General features: G+C 37.4%; 1 long non-coding RNA gene across 1 annotated transcript; it reads right to left on the bottom strand.

Annotated features, from left to right (window-relative positions):
* Nucleotides 1-3,924: 3,924 nt before the first annotated feature.
* Nucleotides 3,925-6,074, bottom strand: LOC131627074 (uncharacterized). The gene is made up of 3 exons (XR_009291388.1): nt 5,778-6,074; nt 4,656-4,722; nt 3,925-4,130 (listed from the first exon to the last, which is right to left on the bottom strand). It is a non-coding gene; the product is annotated as an uncharacterized LOC131627074 (long non-coding RNA).
* Between the last annotated feature and the right edge of the window lie 18,125 nt (nt 6,075-24,199).

Genomic DNA, 24,199 nt, shown 5'->3' on the forward strand with positions numbered 1-24,199 from the left:
ATTTTTGTTCTAAGATGGTTAATTTTCGCATGAACATGAAGAACCCTAATATGACAAATCATTGTGAAATCGTGTATGATCATGATATGATGCAATTGATTGAGGGTTATTATTCAGTGATGGTGCAAAAACAAGATGGTAACTCAATTTTTCATTTATGATGCATGTATGATAGAGTTTGAAGTTCATGAGCACTTACCTTAAAAACGGCACAACTGAGAATCGAATTCTGCAAATGAGGGGTTCCAGATGTTGTTTCTTGATCTGAACACCTTCAGTGGACCTTATGGAACATGTTTGGACGATTGGAGTGGATTGAAAACCTCTTGATCAGTTTGTGGTACTCGATCTGCAGTAGGGCTCAAGTGAGGATCAAACTTGGTGATTTTGGAGTTACACGTCAGGGATGATGATTGGGATAGTTCATATATGGTACATGGATGGTGTTTGGATGATTAACTTGGACTGAAATGAGCTAGAACGAAAATTAGCATGATAAGGCTCACTTTGTGCAAGTTTGGAGGTTAAAGAGTGATTCTGAGTTTTGGGTGTTTTTGGGGTATGTGGATGGGTCAAACACATCACATATGATGTTTAGAAGTTGTTAGAACCATCACTTTGGCCATAACTTCAAGGATTTGGAGGTTGAGTTTTCTACCTCTTTGAAAACTATGAAACTTGCAATTCAAGAAAGAAGAGAGAAAACCTATAATTGTTAGGTTTTGGTGTGATTTTGGAAGTGATTTGAACCTCTATTTATAGGCCATGGATTCTGAACTCAAAGCCTTTGCAAGTTGATCCAAGAATGATGATTTGGCTTAAGAGATAAAATGGAATCTTTCACATTAAATGCAAATGGTTAAAAGTGACTAAACCATGGTTAAATCTCAAGCTTCTTATCCTCTTCCATTCTGATCTTCAAATCAGAAAATATCTTTCAATTATTGCTTCTATGCATCATTACTTGGATTATAGGTCATGTAGTGTAAGAACTTTGTGAAAATGGCTTGAAATTTCATGCATAATGACCTCTAATGACAAAATTCAAAACCATGGCTACACTCCATATTTTTTCATGCTCTTGGACATTTTGGAAAGCTCATGTTATGTACTTCAAAACCCTAGTTGGAAGTTTCTTCAAGACCTTTAAGGAAATGGGTGAAAAAGATCCATGAACTTTGAGAAAAGTGAGATTTTAAGTGAAATTTTCAAAAGATACCAACTTTGAAGCTCCATATCTCTTAAATGGTTGATCTTTTGGAAAGTCATCATATGTGACAAAGTTGTTTATTGGATCAAAATCTACAACTTTCATGTTGGAAGTTTTTTTCAGATTGTAGGTGAAATTTTGAGAAATTCCCTTCCAAAGTTTGGAAAAAAACATTGAAAAACACTTAGAATTTTTCTAAGTATGGAAAGTCAAACTTTTGACTTTTTGATTCTTGATTGATTTTCTTGATTTTTCTTGATCAAATGACTTCATATATCATATATTGATGATTTGAAACTTCAAAAGTCATGGTTGACCAAAATTCCAAAAAGTCAAAGGTTTGTACAGTTGACTTTTTCAGACGGATCGCGTTTCTGGAGATTTCAAATGAACCCGGCTATCCTTACCAAATGAATGGTATGAATGGATAATATTGAGGTATTGGAGGACCTTGAGCCATTGTTTAAGTTGTGGCACCATGTTCTGATTAAAAAGTCAATGGTTCAGGTGAATTGGGTCAAAAACCCTAATTGTCGACCTGATGAAATTGATGACTGTGGATCTTGAATTGAGATGTAATTTCAATTGGATATTGCCATGGGGATTATTTGAAGATGATTGAAACCTTTAAGTGACTTCCTGGGGATTTTTAGGGTTTCCCAAATGTGATCCCTGATTTTAGTCCCTGATAGCTCAAAACCCTAATCTAATGATTTGAAATTCCACTGTTGATCAATCCTTATGTAGGAGATGTCCTGAGCCAATGGATTAGGTCAAAATGATGTACTTGGGGTCTTGAGGTCACGTCCCAAGTCATTAGGTCAAATCCTGAGCAAAGGTCAGGAGTATACTGTCTTCAGTCAAAACCCTAATCCGGTTGATTCAAAGTCCCTGAGCTTGTTGAAATGAATCTTTGAGGACCAAATGTCGATTGTTTATGAAGATAATTATTTTGAGATGAAGGGAGAACAAAACCCTAATTAATTGTTACTTGTACTGATGAGTGATTTCTTGATTTAATCCTGCTGAGTCACAAGTAGCAAACACAAACTATGCAATTTGTTAGAGATGCAAATGATGCATATGCAGATGATATGAGGTGGTATCTTAGGTCAAAAATTGGGGTATGACTGCTATAACTTGAGAACCGTAACTCCGAATTGCGCCCGGTTCGAAGAGTTGAAAATTTTATTCAATACTCTATCTAAAAATGACAAAATGGCAACCAAATTGATGATTTTTATCATCCTTATTTTAAGCCTTATTCTTTGATGAATTGATTCTGTTGCTCAAAATCGCGCGTTTGAAGTCGTGTCTTCGACACTTTATTGCCCATGCTCCAAATACGCCTCAATACCTACAAAATGAATAGAAAACTATCAAATGGTACATAAAGGAATCAAAACATGAGTATAAATAAACTAAACATATTTACACATAAAACGGGGGATTATTCAACAAAATTTACACAAAAACACTATAAGTGCCACAAAACTATATATACAAAAGCACTATAAATTGGCACTTATCATTGAGCAGCCGATTTCTTCCAATGAGTTGAGACGGTCTACTCGTGATAAAAGGCCTTTCGTTCGTACCCCTCGAATGAGTATGTTTTCCGCTTTATATTTCATACATAAGAGTGGACTGTTTCGATTTGTCGGGTGTGCTTCAAATATTAATAATGCAATTGTTGTTTGTCTCTTATTTGACCATGAGATGACGAATTTCATTTGTTCTTTTTTTTTCAATTCTATCTCATGCATAATGAAATTTCACAATAACCTATAACTTATAATCACTTTATTTCTTACAAAACAAACCAAGATTAAAAGTTCCTTTTAAATACTTAAAGATTTTCTTAACAATTGTTAAGACAAACTCTCTAGAGTGTTATTGAAAATGAGCTCATAAGCAAACACTTAATAATATAATTAGCTCTTAAGTATTGTGATAAAAAGTATACCCACTACAAGAAAATCTATATTTAGATACGGCAAAAATAGAAGTCAATCTGTAGCTAATCCCTATCAAACAAAATTAGTTGGAGATTAGTTATGAATTAATTACGATATAAGCCATAGCATGGATTGAGTGGCTAATTATCTAGGCCAAAATTTCCTAGCTAAATTCCAACTAATATTTAAAGTTTCCTAGCTAAATCCATACTAAACTATAGCAAAACCTCCCACTTAAACTTATATTTCCAAACTAAACAGCTACAATATCATTGCAAGAATATCATAGCAAATTTTAAGCTATTTTAAATATATTTATAATTATTTCTAATTTAAACTAATCAGACTATATTACTATTTCTCACAAAATTAATTAGGCTAGTTAAAATATTCATTATGAACGACCCAAACAATAAAGGGTTAAATATACAAAACCCCCTATAATATAGGCGAAATTCATTTTTCCGCTGTAAATAATTTTTTTTCAAACACCCCCTTGAAATATAAAAACACTATGTCTTTTGCCCCCTAAGTGTAAAGTTTCCCCCCTGTAATATTTTTTTGTTTGATTTCTCCCCTCATATTTGGTGTTTAATTTGCACGCTTATGGGGATAATCTAAAATATATATATATATATATATATTACAGGGGAGAAAGTAAAAAAAAAATATTACGAGGGAGTAAATCAAATTTCGTCTATATTACAGGGGTGAAAAGTGATATTAACCTAACAATAGATATGCAACTCTCCAAAATTAGTCTACAACTCTCTTAAACTTCATTCATACATATTCATAGATCAAATATGAGTAATAATTATTAGTAAACTTATAATATCTTTACAATAAGTAGAAATGCGGCTTAAAATCTGCATCTAATACAACTCAAAGAAACATTTTTCCCAACGGAATCACAAATCATACAAATCATCTTGTGTTAATTCTGTAGGATCATCAAATACCTACGATACGTAAATAACAATATAGAGTTATTCTTTGAAAATTCACATTAAGTTGTAAAACGCAAGATTCGGTTATATAATTTGAAAATAACAAATTAAAACGCAAGAAACGCAAGATTCTTTGAAAATAATAAATTAAAATTATTTTACTACCTGCATCCAAGATTCAGGTATATTGGCAGACACAATATCCAACATATATTTCATCAGATAAATCTTAATCTTTATATAACTCAAAGAAACATTTTTTCCGATGCAAAACGCAAAGTAAATAACAAAGTAAAGTTTTTTATTACCTTCATCCAAGATTCGGTTATATTGGCAGAGATAATATCCAATATATTTTTCATCACATATTTTTTATCATATATGGTTAAATACTTCACGTCTACATAGATAAATGTATGAGTTAGACTTAAAATCCTATTCACTCGCAAAACTATTTTCAAGATAAATTTCTTTAGTCTAATGCTATTAAACAATGATATAGTAAAGACACATTCAAAATTAAGGATGAAATCATACCTCAAAGACACGCGAGCATTTGTAGATAATCCTGACTTGAGATTCACAAACGCGCAGAGAAAAGTTGCTTGCAACAAAAATCAAAATAACAAATCAATAATTGATTGAAGACACCTTATTCATCTTATTCTTCTTTTCCAATGCTATTTTAATATTCATTCATATATCTTCATTCATATATATTATTTGATTATGTGATAAAAGTTGATTATGTGAACAATTATTACTTGCTGCTGAATACAATCAAACCGAATAGGAGAATAACAGGATGTGTGTGTTGTCAATACATATTTATTGAAATGAATTTATCATGGAATGGTAATAAGCATGTTACGGTATACACAAATCACATTCAACTTCTTACCATGGAATTATTTTAAGTAAAACAATTATATATTGGTTTTCTACTTTTTAATCTCATACATGTTTGATGTTTCTAGCTAAATGTTTAATGTAGCTTTTTAGATACTATTATATTATATAGATCAATCGAGTCACAACTGGCGGAAAGGACAAAGAATTACATCTATTTCAATAATGGCAGAGCAAGATGGTGGAAACGGCACAGAAAGAAAATCTACGATTTCAATAGAAGAAAATCTATGATTTCACATTATTAGATGTAATTCTTCTCCATCTTTCTAACTTGCACCCCTCTTCTCTAATTTATGTTTGATTTATTTTATTTTATAATATTATGATACAGATTCTAATGGCAGAGCAAGTCGTGAAAACGACACAGGAAGATGATGAAAAACCCCTCTTCATCTGGTTCATCATAACTGACAAATATTCAACCCCTTTTCCCCTTCCACATGTCACTGTAACAACTCTTAAACCTAACAAATAAGGACCAAAAGGATGAACCTTTTCCTTACTGCTATGACTTAAATTCACAATAGAAGATACTCTTTTGCTCAGTGATCTAACACCCCCACTGGAACACCGCCACCTACCCCACATTATTTTCATACAAAGAAAAAATTGAAACTTTATCCAAAATGTTGAGCAATACAGAAAATCAAAACAAACCCAGTAATGTTAATCCATTAAAATCAAAAACCCTTGTTCTATCTTTTTCTTGTGAAAACAGCACAGGAAGCAAAAACATTGAAATTGTACCTGAGAAGGTCGAAGGGTGGTGACGGCAGAAGGGTGGTCGTTGTTGGAGGTATGGTCGTGACGGCAGGATGGTGGTCATCGTCAGAGGTAGGGTCGTGACGGCAGGATGGTGGTCGTCGTCGGTGGTAGGGTCCTCGGAAGAGGTCGCTTCGTCGGAGGAGGTAGGATCTCAGAGGAGGTTGCTTCGTAGGAGGAAGTTTCGGCAACGACTGTATCTTGGAAAGAAAAAACAACAAAATACTGTTTGTGTTGGAAAGGAGGCTAGGGTTTTAGTGAAAAATTATGGGAGACATTTCCCATGGGTCTTTAAATGGACCGATGTAAAGGCCCATGTTGTGATACATTTCCTATCGGTTTCTTAAAGGAACGATATAAAGGCCCATTATGCAAAACATTTCTCATCGGTTGCTTAATGGACTGATGTAAAATCCCTTATAACACAATTTCATCTTATTTACGAAACTGCCACCGTGTTATTTTTCTTGCTACACTGCCCATTGATCATGTATCTATAACTGACAGAAGTAAGGCATATCATAATCCAGACAACAAATGCCCAGGGATTTTCATCTCTTGCATAATATTCTTCAGTGTTATCCACTCAACAGTGTCATAAGCTTTCTTAACATCCATCTGGATAGTGCATCTTGGTGATATGTGTTTCCTGGTATAACCTCTAACCAGTTCATGAGCAATAAGGATATTGTCTTGAATATTTCTGCCATGGACAAAGGCAGATTGGCTTTCATGAACAATGTCTCCAATCACCTTACTGAGTCTGCTAGTCAGGATTTTGGATATGATTTTGTATAATGTGGAGCAGCAGGCTATTGGTCTTAAATCTTTAATCATCTTGGCATCTTTGGTTTTAGGGATTAGAGTAACCAAAGAGCAGTTAGCTTCATAATACTTTTTCTTGTTGCAAAAGAAATCCTGAACAGCTTTATGTACATCATCTTTAATAATCTTCCAACTCTGTTTAAAGAAGCTAGCATTGAAGCCATCACACCCTGGAGCCTTATGATCCCCTATAGTCTTCAAAGCTTGCCAAATTTCAGAATCTGTAACAGGTTTTCAGTAGAGGGCCCTTTCTAATAGCATCAATATCTACATGTGTCATTTGGACAGTATTAGTACCAACCAGGTTTGTGTAGAACTTAATCACTCCCCTTTCAATATCTTCAAACTCAGTGAATTTATTACCATTGCTATCTTCCAAGTTATCCAGGGTGGTTTGTCTATTTTCTTCTTTGAGATTGGCATAGAAGTACTTATTGTTACCATCACCTAACTGAATCCAATCTATTTTTGCCTTCTGCATCAAGATTCTCTCTTCAATTTCAGTCTTGAGTAACAAATCATCAGTCTCATCCTTCACCCTTTTGATGAGATCATTGTTAAATGGATCCCTCCTTAGCTGCTCTTGGACATCTTGAAGACTAGTTCTACTCTCTTGGATATTCTGGCTTCTTTGATACATCTTCTTATTAAGTCTTCTCATAGGTTGCTGCAGTCTAATAAGTTTTTGCCATAAAGCATACATAGGGCTGCCCTGAATCTGAATGTTCCAACTATTTCTAACACTCACCAGAAACTCAGGATTTCCATATCACTCCCAGGATAAGTAAGGAACCACTTAATGTTGTAAAGGCCTCTATCAATCCTAGAGTATATCATTCCAATTGAGTGTTTGTTTATTTGACCAGGTATATTTGTTTCCTCTGGTAGCATGTTCAAATAAACCAACCTGCTGCATCATATTATCTAGGTCCATATATTCCGAATGTTGAATATCTTTTCCTCCTATCCTGTCAGTGACCTTTAGAATATTATTATAGTCCCCAATAAGCAACCAATGGCCCCTGACATTCTTACTATGCTCCTCAATATCATCCCAGAGAATTCTCCTCTTAGCCAACTGATTTTGAGCATATATAGCAGACAAATAGAAAGCAAGAGCACCTTTTTTATTATAGACCTCACAATGTATAACTTGTTCAGTGGAGTAAATTAGCTTCAAATCCCACCAAACAGGGTTCCACATGACCCATATACGCCCATTGTCATGATCTTTGTAGTTATCTAAGAATTTCCACTTCCTACCCAACTTATTACGCACCAGGTCACTCTTATTAGTCTTAACCCTTGTCTCTAATAAAGCAATACAACTAACCTGAAGTTGTTTGAGATGGGCTCCAATCTCAATGCTTCTGGATTTTTTATTGAGCCCTCTAACATTCCAGCTAAGGATCATATATAACTTGGTCCTCCACTCTCAAAGCAGTCTCCAACTTTGAGAGCATCGAAACCATTTGTGCAACTGACCACCACCTAAACTAGGGAGATTCTTTGCACGAAGCCCAATAGGAGGCTATGGGGAACCTAGTGTTGTACTAAGTTGAACAAGCATATATATAACACAATCACAAATATGAACAAGTACGAACAAATATGATCAAGTACATGAACAAATATGAACAAGTATGAACAAGCACATATATATGACAAGGTGTGTGTATACAATGGAGTTTATGAAGGAAATATACCTGTAAGCATGATCCGTTTGTAAACACGGGGGCTCGGGACTTATACTCGGGGAGAGACCCACTTGAGTTTATTCAAAAGCTATGTAAACAAGTATTTACAAAAGGGCTCGGGACTTATACCTACATGGAGGCCCATGGTATTTTTTTTTTGGGAAGATTTAAAGAAAACCTTCATTTTTTGATTTGTTGTTCGAAGTTAAAAAAAACAAATTGAACGAGATATATACAAAAAGGTATGTGTACAATGAAATACCTAATTTCATGTACAGGAATGGGACTTATACCTATGTGGAGGCCCCTGTTTATTTTATAAAACATGGTTAATTGATTTGCAAAGTTTGTCGTTTTGAAAACAGTTTGAAGATTTGTTTTGAAAGAAGTTTTCTGTTTAAAGAAAAACTGTACAAAGAAAAGGAAAGGGACTTATACTCTCTAATATTCGAGAGGCCCAAGTTTGAAAATCAATTGATCAATCCAAAAAGATTTAATCAATAGTTTCTTTTGAAAAGAAAACCAAAAAAAAAAAGAAAAGGTTTATCGTTTTGAAAAACTGTGATCGTTTGTTTTGAAACGGTTTGAAATTTTGAAAGAAATCAAATTAATTAAGATAAACACAAAGATTATACTTAATTAACACCTAAATGATTAGGGTTTGATCACAAAATATTTACAAATGATTAAGTTTGAAAAATCAAATGAAAAACAATATTTAAAGTATTTAAAAACACTTAAAAATATGTCATTTTAAACTTAATTAAAAATGTATTAAATAAATATTTTTTTGTGATTTTTTTTGATATTCATAAAATACATATATAAAATAAGAAGTGTGTAAAAAATTAATAAAAAATGAGTTAATTTGATAAGTTAAAATAATTGATGAAGTTGTGAAGAAAAATAAGAAAAATAGTGTTAAAAAATTAGGTTTTGTCTTCCAAAGGGCTTGAACCCACGCCCTTGTGTTTACCATTCAAAAACATTGCCAACTGGACCACGCGCGTGGTCTGTTTAACATTTGCAACGAATCAAATATATTTTTGAATCAATTTCTAATTTCAGTTTCAAAAATCTGGCGCCAAGAACACAACCCTAACTTGAATTTGAAAATTCTGAAAACTGAATTGTTTGGATAAAGTGAATAGCCTATCTTGCTCGATTTTTCACAAGGAACATGATGGTGATCTTTAATTTCATTTATTTTTGTTCTAAGATGGTTAATTTTCGCATGATCATGAAGAACCCTGATATGACAAATCATTGTGAAATCGTGTATGATCATGATATGATGCAATTGATTGAGGGTTATTATTCAGTGATGGTGCAGAAACAAGATGGTAACTCAAATTTTCATTTATGATGCATGTATGATAGAGTTTGAAGTTCATGAGCACTTACCTTAAAAATGGCACAACTGAGAATCGAATTCTGCAAATGAGGGGTTCCAGATGTTGTTTCTTGATCTGAACACCTTCAGTGGACCTTATGGACCATGTTTGGACGCTTGGAGTGGATTGAAAACCTCTTGATCAGTTTGTGGTACTCGATCTGCAGTAGGGCTCAAGTGAGGATCAAACTTGGTGATTTTGGAGTTACAGGTCAGGGATGATGATTGGGATAGTTCATATATGGTACACGGATGGTGTTTGGATGATTAACTTGGACTGAAATGAGCTAGAACGAAAATTAGCATGATAAGGCTCACTTTGTGCGAGTTTAGAGGTTGAAGAGAGATTCTGAGTTTTGGGTGTTTTTGGGGTATGTGGATGGGTCAAACACATCACATATGATGTTTAGAAGTTGTTAGAACCATCACTTTGGCCATAACTTCAAGGATTTGGAGGTTGAGTTTTCTACCTCTTTGAAAACTATGAAACTTGCAATTCAAGAAAGAAGAGAGAAAACCTATAATTGTGAGGTTTTGGTGTGATTTTGGAAGTGATTTGAACCTCTATTTATAGGCCAAGGATTCTGAACTCAAAGCCTTTGCAAGTTGATCCAAGAATGATGATTTGGCTTAAGAGATAAAATGGAATCTTTCACATTAAATGCAAATGGTTAAAAGTGACTAAACCATGGTTAAATCTCAAGCTTCTTATCCTCTTCCATTCTGATCTTCAAATCAGAAAATATCTTTCAATTATTGCTTCTATGCATCATTACTTGGATTATAGGTCATGTAGTGTAAGAACTTTGTGAAAATGGCTTGAAATTTCATGCATAATGACCTCTAATGACAAAATTCAAAACCATGGCTACACTCCATATTTTTTCATGCTCTTGGACATTTTGGAAAGCTCATGTTATGTACTTCAAAACCCTAGTTGGAAGTTTCTTCAAGACCTTTAAGGAAATGGGTGAAAAAGATCCATGAACTTTGAGAAAAGTGAGATTTTAAGTGAAATTTTCAAAAGATACCAACTTTGAAGCTCCATATCTCTTAAATGGTTGATCTTTTGGAAAATCATCATATGTGACAAAGTTGTTTATTGGATCAAAATCTACAACTTTCATGTTGGACGTTTTTTTCAGTTTTTAGGTGAAATTTTGAGAAATTCCCTTCCAATGTTTGGAAAAAACCATTGAAAAACACTTAGAATTTTTCTAAGTATGGAAAGTCAAACTTTTGACTTTTTGATTCTTGATTGATTTTCTTGATTTTTCTTGATCAAATGACTTCATATATCATATATTGATGATTTGAAACTTCAAAAGTCATGGTTGACCAAAATTCCAAAAAGTCAAAGGTGATCTTGTACAGTTGACTTTTTCAGACGGATCGCGTTTCTGGAGATTTCAAATGAACCAGGCTATCCTTACCAAATGAATGGTATGAATGGATAATATTGAGGTATTGGAGGACCTTGAGCCATTGTTTAAGTTGTGGCACCATGTTCTGATTAAAAAGTCAATGGTTCAGGTGAATTGGGTCAAAAACCCTAATTGTCAACCTGATGAAATTGATGACTTTGGATCTTGAATTGAGATGTAATTTCAATTGGATATTGCCATGGGGATTATTTGAAGATGATTGAAACCTTTAAGTGACTTCCTGGGGATTTTTAGGGTTTCCCAAATGTGATCCCTGATTTTAGTCCCTGATAGCTCAAAACCCTAATCTAATGATTTGAAATTCCACTGTTGATCAATCCTTATGTAGGAGATGTCCTGAGCCAATGGATTAGGTCAAAATGATGTACTTGGGGTCTTGAGGTCACGTCCCAAGTCATTAGGTCAAATCCTGAGCAAAGGTCAGGAGTATACTGTCTTCAGTCAAAACCATAATCCGGTTGATTCAAAGTCCCTGAGCTTGTTGAAATGAATCTTTGAGGACCAAATGTCGATTGTTTATGAAGATAATTCTTTTGAGATGAAGGGAGAACAAAACCCTAATTGATTGTTACTTGTACTGATGAGTGATTTCTTGATTTAATCCTGCGGAGTCACAAGTAGCAAACACAAACTATGCAATTTGTTAGAGATGCAAATGATGCATATGCAGATGATATGAGGTGGTATCTTAGGTCAAAAATTGGGGTATGACAGATGCCCCTATTTAAGTTTCTTCAACCTGAGACAGGAAGATTGAAAATCTTCGTTTTGATAGGGTGGAAGAGACTTAAATATCAGAAGACGCGAATTTTGGACCTAAGATACCAAAATTGCGAATGATGCAAGGATATCTTTACCGAGGGATATCAAAAACTGACTCCACTGGGGACAAGAGATCGGGAAGGATGTCTCAATCCGTTTTAGGAAGAGAATCCATTTTTTTTTGGGAAAGCAAGTGTATGCTTCACCGGGGAATGATAGCTTTGTAAGAAAAGCTTACCTATCGACATTATCGACTATCAGCATGGGGATAGACTTGTTTAATAATGCGATGGTGAAAGGTATGAAACTTTATTACCGACTATCAGCATGGTGATAGACTTGACATGGTAAATAAGAGTTTCAAAGGTTCGGTTAATATTACCGACTATCAGCATGGTGATAGACATGTTAAATAATATAACCAGAACAAAAAGGTTACCGACTACCAGCCTCGTGATAGTGGTTCTGAAGACAAGATCAATTATCAGCCGAGTGATAAAATGATTCTGGAGACCTTGCTAGGGAAATTACTGGTTATTCAGCCTTGTGAACAGTAATAAGGCCCTGATTGTCACATGGTCTTCATGATTGATTTCCTAGAGAGGAAAAGTCTTTTGGAAGAGACATAAACTGCTCAGATGATGAGGCTATTGTTTATGGTTCAACTTTTCTTGACTCTATTTGAGGAATCGGAATTTGAATCTCTGGTAAAGACAGGGTTCTAACCAAGAATGAATTGGAAAGAAATGGTCAAACAAGACTTTGTACCCATGAGGAATGAACTCAACGGGGTTTTCTCTTTCGTTTTGAGAGGAGAAGACTGAAGCAACCGTCTTCCAAGAGGAATGATCTCAGTGGGGAACTGGAGAAAGAAGATGTTCTTTTTGCTTATGGGTGACAACCTACTTGGAGAGATGACACGCCCATACCTGTTTCTTTTTTCTTTTTTTTCTTCTTTCTTCTTTTTTTTTTTTTGGGATAGATATATCCTGAACAAATGATTTCGAAGCAAACATTGAAAAATGCAAGAATGCATAAATGATGCAAATATGTATGAATGATGAATGTCATGAATGTAGCATGCATACTGACGAAATTGATGGACAAAGAAGTGTATACTGGAGACGGACCGACGTCGCAATACAACCAGATACTTGGCAAATGTTCTTCAACACGGTGCAGATAATACAGTTGATGAATGGTGTTGCGTGCTTTAAACTTCTCTGATGAAGATAAGCATCTTTTCTTATTGAGATGGAAGAGCTTCTTCACTGGAGATAGAAAATCTTCGTCACTGGGGATAAAAGACCTTCTTCACTGGGGATAGAAGAACTTTTACTATCATAATCTTTGATTCATCCTATGGAGATAACTGTTGATGTTCCTTCGGTTGTTCACCACTCAAAGGAAAGCTTCGCTTTTATTTTGAAAAAGAAAAGTAAATTCATTTAAAACTTTTTTTCTCTTTTTTTTTCAAAAGTGAATAACACAATTAAAGCGTCATTTTGCAAGCTAGAAGAAATTAGAGATTGCAAACAAATGGGCACAAGGCTCAAATTTATTTAATAGGATGGTAACCAGCTAAAGGCGTGATTCCATAGAGTATTTACAAAAGTTGGAAATGGTAAATATGCGGAAAAGGCTACATTGAAAGCAATAACCATTATTCCCCCTAACAACTTTGAGTTCCAACTGTGCTTGTCGCTTAAGATTGGCGATGATTTGATCGTAGATCCTTTGATGGAAAAGACGATTCAGGTGACGAAGTACAGACTGATGCAGTTACTTTGTCATAAATCCTTAATTTTTGCCTAGATTGCCCTTTCAGGTTTTCAATCTACCAGGATGAATTTTTTTCTGTTTATTGTCTCTAATTTTTGCCTGGACCGCCCTTTCGGGTTTTCAGTCCACCGAGACGCTCATTTTTGCCTAAGTCGCCCTTTGCGGGTTTTCAACTTACCGAGCTGTTCTTTTGTATTTTTTAGACAAAGTATTTCTTGACTGCATCAGCATTCACAGGATGCGGTAGTTCATCACCATCCATGGTTGCAAGAGTCATGGCGCCGCCAGAAAATGTTCTTTTGACAACATACGGGCCTTTGTAATTAGGAGACTATTTGCCCCTAGAATCTGGTTGAAAAGACAAGATCTTTTTAAGCACGAGGTCGCCTTCTCGAAATTCACGAGGTCGAACCTTTTTGTTGAAGGCTTGTTTCATCCTTGCTTGGTATAATTGTCCATGGCATAGAGTAGTCATACATTTTTCTTCGATTAAATTCAACTGATCGTATCTGCTTTGACACCATTCAGCCTCTGATAACTTAGTCTCCATGAGGACTCTCATTGATGGTATTTCAACTTCTACGGGGAGCACAGCTTCCATGCCGTATACTAGAGAAAAGGGAGTTGCCCCTGTTGAAGTACGCACTGAAGTACGGTACCCATGTAAAGCAAATGGCAGCATTTCATGCCAGTCTTTGTAAGTGACGACCATTTTCTGGACAATCTTCTTAATGTTCTTGTTGGCAGCTTCAACGGCGCCGTTCATTTTTGGTCTGTAAGGAGAAGAGTTATGATGCTCAATCTTGAATTCCTCACACAATTCTTTCATCATTTTGTTGTTCAAGTTTGAACCATTGTCAGTAATGATCTTGCTGGGAACACCATATCGGCAAATGATGTTATTCTTGATAAACCTCACAACCACTTGTCTTGTAACATTGGCGTAAGATGCTGCTTCGACCCATTTGGTGAAGTAATCAATTGCTACTAAGATGAAACGATGACCGTTTGAAGCTTTTGGTTCGATCATCCCAATCATGTCGATACCCCACATGGAGAAAGGCCATGGAGATGAGAGAACGTTGAGTAGAGTCGGTGGCACATGGATCTTATCTGCGTAGATCTGGCACTTGTGACATCTCTTCACGTGTTTATAACAATCAGATTCCATTGTCAACCAATAGTATCCTGCTCTTAAGATCTTCTTGGACATTGCATGCCCATTTGAATGAGTTCCAAAGGACCCCTCATGTACTTCATGCATTAACATGTCTGCTTCGTGTCTGTCCACGCATCTGAGCAAAACCATGTCGAAGTTTCTTTTGTATAGCACATCTCCGTTCAGGAAGAAACTGCCAGAAAGTCTCCTTAGAGTTTTCTTATCTTTGTTTGATGCACCAAGTGGGTACTCTTGAGTTTGAAGGAAGCGTTTGATGTCGTGAAACCACGGTTTATCATCGATGACTGCTTCGGTTGCAAACACATAGGTGGGCCTTTCAAGGCGCGTAATTCTGACTGTAGGCATATCGTTCCAATGATTGACTTTGAACATGGAAGATAGAGTAGCCAAGGCGTCTGCCATTCGATTCTGATCTCGAGGTATATGATGCAATTCAACCTTGTTGAAGAAAGTCACCAGTCGTCTTGCATAATCTCTGTAAGGAATCAAACCAGGGTGATAAGTTTCCCACTTGTCTTTGATTTGGTTGATCACGAGGGCTGAATCTCCATATATGTCGAGGATCTTGATCCTTAAGTCAATGGCTTCTTCGAGACCCATGATACAAGCTTCATATTCTGCGATGTTGTTGGTACAATCAAATAGCAATCTGGCAGAGAACGGGATATGAGTACCCTTGGGAGTGATGATGATTTCCCCAATTCCATTGCCCAAAGCGTTAACAGCTCTATCGAAAATTAGGCCCCATCTTGATCCAGGATCAGGACCTTCTTCAGGTAATGGTTCGTCACAATCTTTCATCTTCAAGTACATGACATCTTCGTCAGGAAAGTCAAACTTGAGAGATTGATATTCATTAATTGGTTGATGCGCCAAGTGATCGGCGAGAATGCCATCTTCGTCAGGAAAGTCATACTCAGATAACAGCATTTGCCATCGGGCAATCCTTCCTGTTAAGGCAGGCTTTTCAAAGACATACTTGATCGGATCCATTTTGGATATTAACCAAGTAGTATTGTTGATCATGTATTGGCGGAGACGTTTCGAAGCCCAAGCCAAAGCACAACATGTTTTTTCGAGCATGGAGTAACGAGACTCACAATCTGTGAATTTCTTACTCAAGTAATAGATGGCATGCTCCTTCTTACCGGTTTCATCTTGCTGTCCAAGCATACAACCCATGGATTCTTCCAACACAGTGAGGTACATGATTAATGGTCTTCCTTCAACTGGAGGAATCAATATTGGTGGTTCTAACAGGTATTCCTTGATACTGCCAAACGCTTTCTGGCAATCTTCAGTCCATACAACCCCTTGATCTTTGCGGAGAAGCTTGAAAATTGGCCCACAAGTAGCAGTCATTTGAGAGATAAATCTGGAGATATAGTTTAATCGTCCGAGAAATCCTCTTACTTGCTTTTCAGTTTTTGGTGCAGGCATCTCTTGAATAGCTCTGACTTTGTCAGGATCTACTTCGATACCTCTTTGGCTGACAATGAAACCCAAGAGTTTTCCAGATCTAACCCCAAAAGTACATTTGTTAGGATTCAAGCGAAGCTGATATTTCCTTAGTCGTTGAAACAACTTCAAAAGGTATTCAATATGTTCTTCTTCTGTGCTGGACTTGGCTATCATGTCGTCCACATAAACTTCAATTTCTTTATGCATCATGTCATGAAAGAGAGTAGTCATCGCTCTTTGGTAAGTTGCGCCTGCATTCTTTAATCCAAACGGCATCACTTTGTAGCAAAAGGTACCCCATGGGGTGATGAAAGATGTCTTCTCCATGTCTTCGGGAGCCATCTTGATCTGATTATAACCGGAGAACCCGTCCATGAAGGAAAAGACGTTGAACTTAGCGGTGTTATCAACCAACGTGTCAATATGTGGTAATGGAAAGTCATCTTTTGGACTGGCCTTGTTCAAATCACGGTAGTCAACACACATTCTGACTTTGCCATCTTTCTTCGGAACTGGCACTATGTTGGCCAACCATTGAGGATACTCGAAGGTGACAAGAAAACCTGCGTCGAGCTGTTTTTGAACTTCCACTTTGATCTTGTTAGCCATATCAGGGTGAGTTCTTCGCAATTTCTGCTTAACCGGCGGACATTCTGGCTTCAATGGCAAGTAATGCTGAACAATATTGGTATCCAACCCAAGCATGTCTTGGTAGGACCAGGAAAACACGTCAACATATTCTTTGAGAAGGTCTGTCAACTTACTCTTGATATCAGTATCAAGCAGCGATCCAATGGTCACTTCTTTTTTGTCTTCTTCAGAACCCAAGTTGATCTTTTCTAAAGGCTCTTTGTGGGGCAGAATGGCTCTTTCCTCGTGCTTAAGTAATCGAGAGATCTCGTCCGGGATCTCCTTTTCTTCCTCTTCTTCGGCTTCGAAAACAGGAAACTCAAAGTTGGGAGAGGGCATAGGGTTATTGCATTCAATGGGTTTATCAATAGTTAATCTGCACATATGATTTATATTTGTTTCAGAAAATTTATGAATGTAAGAGTATTGCAGATTTTTTTGAAAAAGTTTTTTTGTTTTTGTTTTTTAGGATTACCATTTCCAGAAAAAGCAAAAAATAAAACACATAATGTAGGGAATTCAAAATGATGCTTTATTTATGATTCATTTTTGAAACAAAGCCCTAAACACAAACTCATTTGTCTTGGGCAAGACAAAGAGGGAAAATTTTAAAACAAAGCCCTATACACAAAGTTATTTGGGCGGAACATTTAAAAGCAAAGCCCTATAAAACATCTCTCTGCTTTGGGCCAGGCAGGAGGTCAAAATAACAGCGAGGTGATTACTTTGAGCGGTGAACAACATTCGGAACGTCGACAGCTTTCCAGTAGCAACGAACTCCTCTGTGTATTATGTATTCAGGAAAATTCTCCTCAGAATTATCTTCAGTATTGACATTGACCGCTGGTCGAGCAGGATTTGAAGGTCCTGGTTTGTCAACCTTGTTCTTTGTAGAGTTGAAACGGTCTTCTTCTACTTCTTGAAGAGCATAAGATGAGTCACAATCTTCAGAATTTTCAGGATGTATTTCCCAGTCTTCAGGATGAAGAGACTCATTGTCATAGACACTTTCTGAGTCAACTGCGGGGCCATCTTCCCCTTCATCTTCAAAAATGGCATTTATGTGATAATAACCATCTTCAGGATTATAAATCTTGGTAGATGCGTTGAAGCCGAAATCTTCAGTAATTTCAAGCTGCTGAGAAAATTGAGAGTATTTGTAGGCCTCTTCTGGTTGACTGTTATATTCAAAGGGATCTCCCCATCCAGTTGGTTGGATATCTTCAATCGCAATCTTTGAACTTTCAGGTGCAGTATATTTCACCATATAATCAAATTTTCCACTTGGTTGTCCCAAGGTGTCCCAGATCTCTGCAGGAATAGGCGGAATTTCTTTAGCACTTGTTTTCTTTGAAGGAGGATATGGTTCTTCCTGAGATATGTATCCCGAGTCATTGAGATAACATTTCCATTCTTCTTCAGTATCGGAGAGACCTTCTTCGGTGCATTCTTCAATAAGGACATTAACCTCTTGAGGAATTGGGTTAAGGAACCCTCCACTATGGAACGTTTCTTTGATCGGACGAAGGGTTTCATCCTTCTTGGTGCAGTTTGAGAACGTTGGTGAACATCCGAGTCCTGCTCTAGTTTCATTCTTGGTCGGGATCACAACTTTCCCCCAGCCGGTGGTAGTTCCATCTTTCACTACTTTTACAGCCTCTTTGTAAGAAGAGATCGATGCTTTCTTTTTGGAAGATTCGTCTTCTAAAGAGAGACCTTGGAACTGAGTTCCTTCCACATCATCAGCACCAATGAAAGAGAAATTGGATAAATGACTCACCATTAAGGCTTGTTCCCCACTTATTGTTACCAATTTTCCATTTGTTACAAATTTTAACTTTTGATGGAGCGTAGAAGTCACTGCCCCTGCTTCGTGGATCCATGGTCGTCCTAACAGACAGCTATAAGCAGCTTGAATGTCCATTACCTGGAAGGTGATTTGAAATGTATGTGGACCAATTGTTATGGGAAGGTTGACTTCGCTGATAACTGATTTTCGCGATCCATCAAATGCTTTGACTACTATACCACTAAACTTCATAGGCATTCCTTGGTAAGATAAACGAGCAAGAGTCGTCTTTGGCATCACATTCAAGGAAGATCCGGTGTCTACCAATACATTAGACAAAGAATCTGACTGACAATTCATAGAAATGTGTAGAGCAAGGTTGTGATTTCTACCTTCCTTTGGGAGTTCTTCATCACAGAAGCTTAAATTGTTGCAAGCTGTTATGTTAGCTATTATCCCATCAAAGTGATCAACAGTCACATCATGATCTACAAAAGCTTGATCCAAGACTCTCACCAGGGCTTCCCTGTGTGCTTCAGAGTTTAAAAGCAATGAAAGTATTGAGATTTTTGAAGGAGTCTGCATAAGCTGATCCACAATCTTGTATTCACTTCTTTTTATAAGCTTCAAAATTTCATCAAAGTCAGGATTGACATTGGTTCCACTGGATTGGCCAACATCAGTGTTTGTATTACTGATAGGAGTTTCCACAGGATTCCCCACCGGTGTATCAACAGGATTTTCCCCGGTTGCAGGAGCAACAGGCTGCTTTGAAGGTAGTGGAGTATACACACGTCCACTTCTTGTTACTCGACTCACATCAGCGATGTTCACGACAGATGAAAGAGTAGGTAAAGGAACTTCTTGTCCATCCTTTATCATTGTTGCATTGTAGTTGTATGGAACTGCCTTGTCAGATTCATAAGGAACAGGTCCAGGTAGACAAATGATCAAAGGAGCAATAGGAACCTTTGGCTTGTTGTAAGTAACTTCTATGCGTTCGGGCATGTTGAAATGAGGAACCATGACGTTAACTTTAGGCATTTCCGAGTTGATATCTGAGACTAAACCTCATGCGGATAACATCCTATCATCTTAACTTCATCTTCATTCCTATTTCTGTAGATTTGAATAGTACCATTATCTAGCAAGACTTGAAGATCTCTTCTCACAATCGAACATCCGTGAGGATCTATGCAACATATGTTACAGGAACCGTAGTGATGCTGGCGAAAATTTTGCCCTTGACAGAGAGTAGCGTGCATTTGTACCAAATCTGCTCTTGAGAAATTGATATTATAGACTCGATATGGACCAGGACATCCATACACCATGTTTACAACATGCCCTCCATGATTGGGCAGCGGATTTGCTTGCACATTAGGATTCAAATTTCTGAAAGAGAGAAGATTAGATCTGACCAACCTCTGAACTTCATATTTCAAAGCTATGCAATGCTCGAGATCATGGCCAGGTGCTCCTTGATGATAAGGGCATGAGACCTCAGCTTTGTACCACCATGGAAGTTTCTCAGGTACTGGTGGTGGTGCTTTAGTTTGAACAAGACCTCTTTCAATCAAAGCAGGGTACAACTCTGTGTAGGTAATTGGAATCGGATCAAACTGTGGAGCTCTTTGCACACGATTCTGATTGTTGTTAAACTGTTGAGCCTGTTGTCGAGGCTGTTGTTGTTGAAACTGCGGAGTAAATCCCGGATTCGGTGTTGTATTAACGGCTGGCGCGATAGTAGCGACCTGTTGTTGACGATTGACGTTTCCTCTTGGCTTTCCTTGGGATACCATGTCAACACTTTGTTCTTTCTTCTTTGGGAAACCACTTCCAAACTTTTTGGTTCCGCTTGAAGATCCACCTTCTTTAGTTAGACATCCGGTTCGGACTCCTTCTTCTAGACACATCCCCATGTTTACCATTTCGGTGAAATCACTTGGAGCACTAGCAATCATGCGTTCATAATAAAACAGACTGAGAGTATTCAAGAAGATCTTTGTCATCTCTTTCTCTTTTAACGGTGGATTAATCTGAGCAGCAGTTTCTCTCCATCGTTGGGCATATTCTTTGAAAGCTTCATGATCTTTCTGAGCCATGGATCGGAGCTGATCTCTGTCTGGAGCCATATCCGAGTTGTATTTGTATTGTCGGACAAAGGCCTCACCTAGGTCGTTGAAAGTCCGAATGTTAGTCCTATCCAATCCTGTGTACCACTTCAGTGCGGCACCAGTCAAACTGTCTTGAAAGTAATGGATGAGCAACTGATGATTATCTGCATAGGTAGACATCTTCCTAGCATACATCACAAGATGGCTTTGTGGACAAGAACTACCTTTGTACTTCTCAAAGTCAGGGACCTTGAATTTAGCTGGTATTTGTACACTGGGAACTAAACATAGCTCCTGGGCATTCTTTCCAAACAAATCTTTGCCACGAATAGCTTTGACTTCCAGCTGAATCTTGTTGAACTGTTCTTGGAGATCTTCCACAAGATTACGCTGAATTGTGCTATCACCTTGATCATGATAAATCTCATTGCCATCATAAGGAATAGTGTGAACCGTAGGGGTCGGAACTGTCATAGTGGGTTGAGAGAGTGCCATAGTGATTTGGGAAAAAGTTACCCCTGAATGTGGAATAAACGCCGAACCTTGCGTAGTAGGCGCTTCAGTTGTAGCTGTTTGAACCCCAGAGAAATTATGGCGGAAACCTGCACCAAAGCTGAAAGGCGTGCCCCAACCTTCTGGCATAGAGAAAGATGGAATGCTGAATGCAACTATAGAAACTGGAGTAGTGACTTCAGATGTTACCGTTGCTTGACTATTGGGTGGCGGCTGCTGATTTTGTGCGGCCATTAGGGAGTCAACCAGAGTAGTGAGACTTTCCAATTTTTCCTGAAGGGTGGTCACCGTACCACGGAGCTCAATATTCTCTTGTTCAGAGGGTTCCATTACTCTTCTTCTGCTCGAACGAGTATTGTATCTGTGATCTGATTGCGAGCGCGGTCGAGAAACTTTGAGACGCGACAGCTTGACGATCTAATGGAGAAAGATCTAAAAGATGAGACTCTATACAACAGACTCGATATGCAGAATGATGTATGCAAAAAGAAATTTATGGTTTTTCCAATTATTTTAAAGATTATTTTCTTGCAAACATTTGAACACAAACTATTCTTTTATTGAAATAATGGGAAATGTTACAACATTGGAGCATAGCTCCTTACAGAAGCAAATGATAAATAGAAAGCTAAACAATCCAAAGCATCTTCATCAGACGAAGAACCAAATGCGTTGTGCAGCTTGAGCCTCAGGATTTCTTTCCCATAGTGAGCTTTCAATTCAGCCTTTTCGGTCCTCAGCTTGTCAACAACATTCTTCCAGTCGTCAGGCATCGGAGCGTTGCTTGTTGAACCTTCAAGATTTCTCTTGCTTTCTTTGATGTACCTCTTGATTGCAGCATCTTTCTGACGGATCTTCTCATCTTTACTCATGAGCCATACATCTTGATAATAAAGAGTTTCTTCGTGATCTTTCACTCTTTTCTTCAACTTTCTTTTTTCCATATCAGTCTTACGAAACTTTTCTTCCCAAGCGTCTTTTTCTAACCTCATCTTGGCTAAAATCTCTTGGTATTATTCCGTAGTGTCAATGGGAATTGGGTAGTTGAGACACCGCAGGGAACATGGGTTTTTCATAATCATAAGGCATTTGAAACTCCCTTGCTCTTTTCTTCACCCAACAGGTATAGGCGTTTGTAGCAATGCAGTTTCTTTCCCCACCTTTTTCTTTTCTTCGGACGTCGTACCAAGCTCTTACCATTCTTGTCTTCAACCTTTGAGGATCCTCCCCTTCTCGGTAAAAGTAGCATTCCACTGCGAGACCAATGGGTTTAGCTGAATTTGCATACGCGGGTTGTCGTCGGGCTAGGACCGGATTGTAGTTAATTCCTCCTTGTGTGCCAATGAGAGGTATGTTGGTGAACTCTCCACAACTATCAATGGTTTCTGTACCACAGCGAGCCAAGGTATACCAATGAATATCATTATTAGTAAGAGACATAAGTCTTCGAGGCCAACGCAAACCTTCTCGGTTTTCCGTGAAAATAGGAGACTTAGGTAAGTGTGAAACAATCCATTTGTACAAAAGAGGTGCACAACATATAATGATTCCACCTTCTTGGCGATTCCTGTGATGAATAGAGAAATACGTGTCACCAAGCAAAGTCGGAACAGGATTTCCAATCAGAAAGATCTTTATGGCGTTGATATCAACAAAGTCGTTGACATTGGGAAACAGAACCAACCCATAGATGAGCAAGGCTAGTACAGCTTCAAAAGCTATCATGCTACCAGTTTCGATGAAATCAAAGGCTTTCTTTATTAGAAACTGCAAAGTTAAACCCGGAAGGTTTCCTTTGGTAGTCCAATTACTCTCTACTTCAGATTTCTTCAAGTGGATACTTGCTGCAATGACTGGTGACTTAGGAATGGCTTCCAAACCATTGAAAGGTATTTTGTCAGACACAGGAATACCCAAAAGATTGGCATATTCTTCCAAGGTTGGTACCAACTGATAGTCTGGAAAGGTGAAACACCGGTAGACGGGATCATAGAACTGAACCAGAGTTTTGAGAAGTCCTTCATCAACATGAGTGTTCAAGATAGGCAAAAGCTTTCCATGGCTTTTCCTAAAATCAGAAGGATCTTGTACAGAAGATGCTAACTCTTTCAGTCTTTCCACATTAGGCATTTTGAAATCGTACTTTTTGGTATGCCTTTTTACCCACTCCATAACTTAATCCTATAATGTTTGCAAAGAAAATTCTCTAAATTTTTTTTGGAAAAATCATGTTTTTTTTTTTTGGAAAAAGATGGATTTTTATGAATGTATGAATGCATGGATGCATGAATGCCACATATACAAACATGGTAAGGCAAACACGGTGATGCAAACATGGTAACGCAAACATGGTACTACGAACATGGTAATTCAAAACATAGTACACATAGGTTCAAAGGTCCAGCGTCACGAGCATGAGGTCATAGAACCAAACATGGGATAGTACTAGGGGTTAATCACCTGCACAACATGTTCTACTGATACGTCAGAGTCTACATTTTTCTTTCGGATATTACCGGCTTGCACAACTGAACTTGTGAGCTAGCAATATTCTCAAGAAAAACTCGTCTGAGTGTGGCTCTCCGCATGACAACTAATCCAAGTCTTCACCTGAATAGTTTCTGCGCCACAACCTAATAAGGCCAGGATGGGTTATGGGTTCTACAGCCAACTCATCTTCTACAGTTCAATGAAAGCAATAATGTCTTCGCAACCGAACTTGTTAAACATATACTACAAACAAGGAACCTCCACTGAGCGGAAGGATTCTCATGCTGACTTTTTAAGGACTAACTCCTTGTATGCCATACATG

This window comes from Vicia villosa, unplaced genomic scaffold (assembly GCF_029867415.1).
Source record: "Vicia villosa cultivar HV-30 ecotype Madison, WI unplaced genomic scaffold, Vvil1.0 ctg.000348F_1_1, whole genome shotgun sequence".
Lineage (NCBI taxonomy): Eukaryota > Viridiplantae > Streptophyta > Magnoliopsida > Fabales > Fabaceae > Vicia > Vicia villosa.